We start from the raw sequence: 8,994 nt of genomic DNA on the forward strand, positions 1-8,994 counted from the left end.
AGGCTCCTCACACTGGCTAGCAAATTAGAGGAGCCTTGCTCCTTGAAGTAGTGATGGGTGTATCTCTCAATTCTAGTTTCTCTTAGTTTCTCATTTTCTGAATCTTAGGTTCAGTTCCCCATGTTTTCTCATCCATTTAATTTAATCATTTGCAACGCAATCATTTGCAATTTTTTTTTAAAAAAGGTCCTCATGAAAACTCATCAGCACTTTAGAGCAAATTTATCTTCCTATGCACATATTTTCAAACCAATTTTCTATATTATAATGCATTTTGTACACTGTCTTTAAAAATAAAAATAAAAACTCTTGACACATGCATTCTAATGCACACTCTACCTAGTATGTGGGTATTTGTACCCGTGACTTTCCTGCGGGACTGCATGGCATAATTTGGAGATGTCCAAATTTCAAAGGATGGCTGTGTTTTGGCTTAGTTTCCAAAAGTGTGAATTTGGTAAGCTCTCCATTTAGCAAAACCTGAATCCAATTTCTCCCCCGTTCCTAAGCATGAGTGGTTCAGTAGCCTCTCGTTCCCTCCCACTTCCCTCTTCCAAGTAGGAACAGCACAGTACAGAAAAGTGGGGCAGGGAAACACTGATTTGCCACCACACCAAAGAAGACTCATGATGCAAACATGGGATAATGTTATATTTATTAAAATATAACACACTAAATCAAATCCAATTCAACCAATTATCAATTATAAAACACTCTCGGCAGGTGAGGCTAAACCTAAGTGGGAGGGAATAATCCCTCCCTACCTGAGGCAAATAATTCCCCTCCGACTGTAACTCCCCAGACAAGGATGTGGGAAAAATCCTCCCTCCTTGCTATTGGAGTCAGGTTTGTGGTTCCAACCTCCGCATCCTGGCCCGCCGTACAGGCATTCACCATGATGCGCAAGCCGGTCCCACGAGGACACTCTCCAGATCCCCACCAGACATTAAGCCCTGATGCTTCCCTAGGGAGTGCCCTTTACCATAATGCCTCAACGCCTCAATTTTAACCCCAATATACCTCACCTGCCCGAATTCCATGCCAGCCAAAGCAGAAACACCCTAACCCTCCCACCCTTTCCTGATTAGTAAGAAGATCTCACGTGGCTCCTTCTCAAGCTTCCAGAACGTTCATGAGTCCTCTGGAAGAGTGGGGTGGCTGCAAACACGCCCCCGCAAATGCAGGAACGCCATTGGCAAATGGCAGATGCTCCCTTGCAACGGTTGCCAAGGTCAGGTTGTAACTAATCCTCCAAAGCTCTTCAACGCTGACTCAAGACGCTGATGTTCTGAAGGAAAAAGTATAAAAGGACTCTGGAGAGAGATCTTTTCCAAAACCATCTCTTGGCATCCTGGGACTTCTGCTTTTCATTTTCCTCTGCCATGGGTATGTCTCCTTTGCAACTAAATATCTTGTGAGGGGATGTCTGTCTTGAAATTTGTTGTGGTCATATTAGAGATTTAATATATATTGAATGGGATATATGTTATGTTTGGGGTAGGAATGGGAGCTGGCATATATGTTAATGTTGTTGTGCCGACTGGATTTCTTAACCACCTTGAGTTTCTGTGGAAAAGTAGGGGAGGTAGACGTTTTCACAGGAAATAGGGAGTTTTGTGATACACAGATTTTGTGCAAAGCTAAACATTGCCTTGAATTTACAATGTGAAGGTGGCAGGTACCCCTCTGTGAGGAGGGCATTCCACAACTCTGTGAATGCTCTCTTCCAGGCTACTGCCACCCTGAACATCTGAGAATGCTGGAGCTCTCCAGAGGGCCCCATCAGCTGATCATAGAATCATAATATCATAGAATCATAGAGTTGGAAGGAGCCTACATGGTCATATAGTCCAACCCCCTGCTCAGTGCAGGAATCTTAACCCACAAGAGGGTCTGTCGGAAAGGAGAATATATTTCAGGTAGGTTTGGATTGCAATGTGAACCAAACTGAATTACTCTTCCACCCCTATGTCCAACTCAACATTTCACTTCTGTGGGATGGAAGTTGTCTGCAATGGTGCTGAAAACCTAGTATTAAAGATGTTACTGTTAGATATATATTTTTTAAGAATTTATTTCATGAGCCTGCAGCTGGTGTTCATGCCTGTTCTTCATATCTTCCTTCAGGCTACCTTCCACCGTTTCCAGCATGTACAGGGCCAGCATACATCCTATCTGGACCATCCATCCATTTAGCCCTTTCTCCTGTTCCATCGGTCCAAGGCAAATGACCCCGAGAATATTAGTCAGAGTGCCCTTCCATTTTTTCAGAATTCCAGGTGACATCATCCCAGGCATAGTACCCTGGCCATATCTTGTCTAGCCCTGAAGCATCCCATCCTCCTCCATCCTGTGTGGGTTCATCTCCCTACAACCTGGAACTTCATCTTTCCTCTTACTCTCCATCCTAAACCTCCAAGGCATGATCGATCAAGAATGGAAAAACCATGCTACAGATTAATGACTAAGAGCATGGGCATCAAGTATCAAAGCTGGGAAGTGTCCACAATTCTGAACAAAGTCTCAGAGTTCCACGTGCCCTCATCATTGCTGATATTTGGTGCCACTGTTCATGTGTGCTTTGTGTGTCATTTTCAAACCATTTCTTTGACTGCCTTTCATGATCATTCTCTTCATCAGGGACTTGTGAGATGTGTGTATTTTGTTTCTTTAAAAAAATGTCGTTCAGATTAGCTAGACACCAATGCTAATGGTATATTCAGACAGCTTATTGACACTCATCACATTTGGTACAATGCACTCATCAAAACTGCAGACATTCACATCTTGTGTGGATGTGGTTGGCCATCTTGTTCAAATTCAGCCCTACAATTTGGTATAGTGAGGCAATCACCTGAGTAGCTGGAGTGTGTGTATGGCAGGGGAGGAGCCCCTCCAGACATTTAAATCCTCCTGATCCCTCCCTCGTCATTCTCTCGCCTGGAGATGAGAGCGGTATGTGCCAAACTGCCAGCCAAGAACTCCTAAAGCAAACCTTTTGGGCTCTAGTCAGGAGCAGTGGAGGACATGGTCCCATTGCTAATAATGAAGCAACATTCAACTGCCTGTCCACACGGCTTCTGTGCATACAATGGCAAGGAGGAAGGCATCATGCCCTTTGCTTCAGGAAGCAAAAAATCTTGGGCCAACCATGATTTATATATATATATATATATATTAATATATATAAGATGTCCTCCCAAAGACCACCACAAACCTTTGCTTCCTATGAAGAGAACTGCTGTGACAGAAGAGGTTTTAGGACTGACCTCCATAAATGAGATTTAAAATACACACACATACACACACACACACACACACACACACACACGTTCCCCAATTCCATTCCATTCCCCTGTATCTTCGAATAGTCTTTTGCTGACCCTTTGGTCTGCTTTTCAATTCTTTTCTTGAAAGTTCTTGAAGGAAGGCTGTTCCATTCTCTGCATGACCTGTCGCTGGAACTGCAAATGTATTTCCTCTTGCCTCCTTTTCAATAAAATCTATTCTAGAGCACATGCGTGTGTGTCTTATGATGATTTCTAAATCCCTGTTGTTGGAAGACTGGGGTGGAGAACCTTCGGATGCTGTTGCCCTCCTGTACTCATCAGCCCCAGCCACAATAGCCAACGGGCACAGGCAGTGGCACCCTTTGGAACTGGTGGGGCGGAAGGCAGGGAGCCCAACAGTGGGTGGAGTCAGAGCCAGTGAGAGGTGGAGCCAACTTGCTCTAGTTTTGTTCTACAATTGAATCACTGAGCTAAGGGGGAGGAGACGAAAGTGAGATGCTAAGGCTGGTTCTAAGTAAGATGCCAGGCAAGTGGGGCCTGTCTGAGGCCAGGCTGACATTGGTGGGGTGGTGCCCCACTAGACCAGCCTGCATTGGTTACGGATGGTGGGAGCTGTCATCCAAAATATTCCCCACCCACAGGCTCTCTGACGCCAGCTTTTTTTAAAAAACTGAGCACCCAAATGGCTCTTAACTTGGGAGTAGATCTGTGTTTACTCTGCTGGGAAATGCCAAGGGTATTGTATCTGTGGGATTGACAAGGGAAACCAATATTGTATTAATAAGGTCAGCTTTAAGAAGATTGACAACATTTCTCAGGGATCTTCTGCAGATTCCTAGGACTTCACAATATTTTTCCCATACTGAAATCTGAAGCTTTTTAGATGGGTGTGTGTGTGGACATGGCAGTCCCTGAACTGGCATGCAGGGTTTACTCATACCTTCTCAATGACGTTGTGGGTGGGCCTATTGCAAGATCACAATCATCACTTGATTTTTAATTCCGCTGAGACATGCACATGGAGGGAAAGGCATGGGCAACCTAATTAAGGGGAAGGTTTTCAATGTGTGGATCAAATAATCATGTTCACCCTTGTGGACGGCAGGATCTAGAATCAATCTAGATGGAAAGTAGCATGTTGAGGAAGAGTATGTGCGATTCTGGATTGAGAAAAACTACATTTTTGTATTGCAGATGGGTTAGTGCATACGCAACCTTAATAATGTGTTCAGGGCCAACATTCTGCCAATTTAAGCTATGAAAGAGATTGACATGTGTTATGGAAACCTGCAGAGATACTCAGAGTCTGAGTATCTCTGCATGTCCCAGTGTTTGTATTTACCTTAGAAGCAGGTTTGACCCTGCATTTAGATCACTGAGACTTAAGACTTAGTAAAATAAGAAAAGCTACTTTATTTATAGAAATACACAGCAGAAAGGAAAGACATACCTAGTTCTAAGTACCTGACTAAGTTGGAGATGCAGTACCCACACATGGACATTGCCCTCATGGCTCAGGGAAGAGAACAAAGTCAGAGATGTCTCCTCTCTCTTTGGACGGTGGAAGAAGAAGTCAAAGGAAGGAGGGGCAGGTCAGCTTCCCTGCTAGTGGTGCTCCAGATACCTGGAAAGCACCAGACTGGATCCATTTTACCCTTGCCAACTCCCCGGGTTTCCTCGATAGTTGTTCTGAGGCAGTTGTCAAACAACAGGCAGGTGGTTTGAGGAGACTTCAACCCTATCTCCAGTGCCATGCCAACATCAATCAGTTGTGGTATTGTGTCCTGTTTCAACCCACACCTGTCTTTGGGTCTGCTATATCCCAAAACTGCCAACCAGAGGGCAGCACAATGCATATACCTCACAAACACTTTGGCAAACACAAGTCAGCCTTGGGACACATTGTTCCATTTGATGAATCTTTTATTCTTTGTGTGGGATCCCTAGATGCAGAATGTTCCAGATGAAATTGGATTGTATACTAGAACAGAATGCCAAAGCACATTCATCCATTGAGGGCCATCTTACAAAATACCAGTGGGAATCTCTAGAAATGGTGATGCCTCGATCCAATTTCACCAACAATCCTGAGAGTTACCTTGACACTGAGGGGAAATAATTGGACTCAGCTCAGCTCAGGTCTTAATATCTGAACTGTTGGTCAGTGAAGCATTCTGTGAGACTCACAGACAGGGTTTTTTAGTGGAGAGAGTGAAATCTAAAGCAGAAGGGTTAAGCTGGAAGAACACAGCGCCAGGTTTGCCAAGGTCAGCAGCTGGCTGGCAAGCTGATAGGAAGGGACTCTTGCAAAAGCTCAGTGTGGGGGAAAAAGTCGTCTGTGGAGAGAACTGTGTCTAATGTCTTTGCCTAGTAAAGACTCTTACAAGAAACTTGCCTGGCCTGGCTTATTTCCTGTTCTATGCGACACTTGGATTTCTTCCTTGTATGATCTATATATGCACACGCCAACATGAACTGGGAGAGTTCAACCCAGATTTTTAATCCTTTTGAAAAGGATGCTGGAATTGAACTTTGGGACCTTACTCAAACAGGCACCAACCACTAAGACTGCCCTTTTAGTGTTGAACTCTCAACACTCTATCTTTCCTCAGATTACTTCTATCTTGAGCAGTCCTCCACCAACCAGAATCTAAATCTGATTGCTCCAAATGAGTAAAAGCATAGCAGGACCACAACAGATCATTTGGATGCAGATAGATGAGGTTTATTGTAGGGGGAAGAGGAGTGCAGGGAAGCTTTTCCATGTTGAGCAGCTTCAGAAAGGTGAACAATACATTTTGTGCAGAAGAGTAAATTGAGAGAAGGCATAAGTACACAGAGAATAACAGAGCTTCTCAGCAAACAGGAAAAGGTCCTCCAGAAACATCCAGGAGAGACTGCACCTTGCCTGTGTCCTCAAATGTTTTTTAAGGACCCCCAGCAAAAGATCCCAATGGAGAAAGAATTCTCCAACAATCTTTCACACGACGCGCAAGCTAGGTCCAGAATTCTAGTGGAATGTAGTGGGAGTTTAGCGTTAATTTCCCTGATAAATGATACCAGAAATAATCTGTCAGAAAGGCTGGGAACTTGGAAGATTGCAGAAGTTTATTCCTAGCTGCAGCCGCTCATGTAACAGGCATCCCAGCATGCAGTGCATCCCTGCCCTTTAGTCGAGTGGGTTTTGTTTGTTTTGCCTGATGAATGTTGTACCGGTATTCCGGCATCGGTGCTGATACCAGCAGCATCTCCCACACATTCCCCTGTCTTGATACAACTAAAACAATGTAAAAAGTCAGTTCCTAAAGGGAGAGGGCTTTCATGGTGACGGGACGAGATCTTAGCCCTCCTACACAGTGAGGAACAGTGTGCATAGATGAGGGACAAAAATGAGATGTGTGAAAGACAGTTGCGCAAAATGCCGGTATGTCAGCTGAAAAAGCTGCTGTTCCTTAACGCAACGGGTAGTGCAGTGTGAAAGGGATTTTAGAAATTGGGACAGAAGCGCTGCCTTTTAAATCCGTTAAACTAACGCAATCAGCCCCATGTGTGAAAGCAGCCTAGGATACTGTGTCTACGTAAGAGGCTTGTTGAAAGGGGAAGGTCTTCAGCATATCAGTTTAGAATGGAAGGAAGTTCGGTAGAGAAGAGCACGGGTAAAGGTAGGCAAGTCTAGCCAGCTGGAGGACCCCAACTCTATCTTCTTTCTGGAATACAAACAAAAGAATCCAAACAGGAGTTGCTCTTGCCCCACTTCCAGCAACTCCTTTTTTCTTTTGTAGAGCAGAAACAGCCTCCTAATACACCACTCTTTTACCATCAAAGATTTTCCTTTGCTTGTTGTTTGGAAGATGCAATCTGGACCGCCTTGTGCCTGCACGAGGGAAGCTTGCATATCCCTTGCAGATATTCCTAGACTGACAGTGAAATCCTACCTATGCCTACTCAGAAGCAAACCTCATTGAGTTGAATGGAGCTTGATCTAAGTAGGGATGCCCATTGCTAAGAATGGATTTGATGCCACTGGATCAGGTCACACGCACAGGTTGAATCAAATGAATCACACTGTTCCTGTGATCAGCATGTTCTTCCGTTTTCTCGGTGGCTCACACCAAATATGTGAGTCGAATCTCAAAATAGCCTAGTTTTCTCGTTTGCCTCTTCCCAAATTCAGTTTCAAATACCAAAATTTTGAACAGGATGCTGGTATTGAACTTCTGTGCCTTACTAATATAGCGGCCAACCGCTAAGACTATCTTGAACATCAAGACCCTTTTTCTGATCACTTGGAGGTGGCCAAAGCCTGATTAAATAATTATGAACATTGATTTGCAATTTTGATTTTGAATGTAGAAAGTAAGGGCCACATAAGAAGGAAGGAAGCATAAATGGAAAATTCTTCCATCTGGGTCATCCAAAAATTGCATCTGCCTTGAGCAACTCCCCTGCCAACCTGAGTCTCAGCCTGATTGCCCCAAATGACTAAAAGAAATTAAAACTGAATAGAACCACAACAGATAATAGTCATGCTGATAGATAGGATTTATTGTAGTTTGGAAAGGAATGCATGAACGCATTTGAGAAGACCACCTTCAAAAAGTCAACCAGACATTGTGTGCAGGGGAGTGAAATGACAGGTGAATTAAATTGTACAAGGCAAAGATATGCAAGCAAGTAAGCCCTTCCCTGGAAGCTGGAAGCATCATTACTTTTGCAGGCCTGAAGAATATTCAGAGATCTAGGAAGGGATGACACAGGGACATTCTCTGCATTTTTGTATCACATCAGTGTTGCAGCAATTCATTATTTTTTCTGATTGAATTTCTTTGTTATCATTGTGGGTTTATCTTTCTTCGCTGTACGTGTATGTGTACTGTCTTGGGATACTCTTCCTTTTTTAGTCTCTCTTTCAAAACCATTCTGTCTCATTCCAATCCCATTGGTTATTTGGGTCCTCATCTGATCACTTAAATCTCAAGCTCTATAATAGGAAACAAAGAATGGCTACAGCTTCTTCACATAAGTGGATAAAATTTGCAGGCGTATGACCAGAGTGGATTAAGCATGACAAGTTTAAAGATGTTTTCTTTTCATATATTTTCACTTCTGTTTTTATGATATTCTAAACTGTTTTTAGAGCTTCTGTTTGCCACTTTTGGCTGCTACTGGGAGGAAGGATGGGATATACATCTAATAATAAATCATAATAAATGAATAAATAAAAAAATACCAGGCATCTGACCAGAGTGGATTAAGCACAACAAATTTCAACTAGATCCATGGTTTTCATGGAAGGAATATTTATTCATGCATTTATTTATTTTTTGAAAAAGAGGAAAAGTTTCAAGCAGTTCCTCCAGAAGAGGGTGAAAAGTGCAGACATGGTCGTCTCTCAGAGATTCTGGAGAAAAGGGTTGGTGAATAACAGTGTTAAGAAGATCTTCTGGGGCAGAGATTTTGATATGTTTTCTTTCAGACCTTCGGCAGCTTGATCCACCCTCCCAAAGTGCAAACTTTGCATGCATCCAGCTTAGTTGATACTAATTAGCATCTCTGCAATCACAGCCCAGGTCGCTGGGAGTCCCATAGATTGAGTTCCAAGAACATTCCCTTTGATCTTGAACTAAGAGATAAGTACCTTTTGTGTTCTATTTCATTTTGGCATTATCGGCATTCTCGTTAATGACTTTTGAGCATCATTCAT

At 43.2% G+C, this 8,994-nt stretch overlaps 1 long non-coding RNA gene across 1 annotated transcript; it reads left to right on the plus strand.

The window, feature by feature from the left end:
• Window positions 1-1,233: 1,233 nt before the first annotated feature.
• Window positions 1,234-3,518, plus strand: LOC133374807 (uncharacterized). The gene is made up of 2 exons (XR_009759985.1): window positions 1,234-1,386; window positions 2,128-3,518. It is a non-coding gene; the product is annotated as an uncharacterized LOC133374807 (long non-coding RNA).
• The last annotated feature ends 5,476 nt before the right edge of the window (window positions 3,519-8,994 follow it).

Source organism: Rhineura floridana, chromosome 22 (assembly GCF_030035675.1).
Source record: "Rhineura floridana isolate rRhiFlo1 chromosome 22, rRhiFlo1.hap2, whole genome shotgun sequence".
NCBI classification, from domain to species: Eukaryota; Metazoa; Chordata; class Lepidosauria; order Squamata; family Rhineuridae; genus Rhineura; species Rhineura floridana.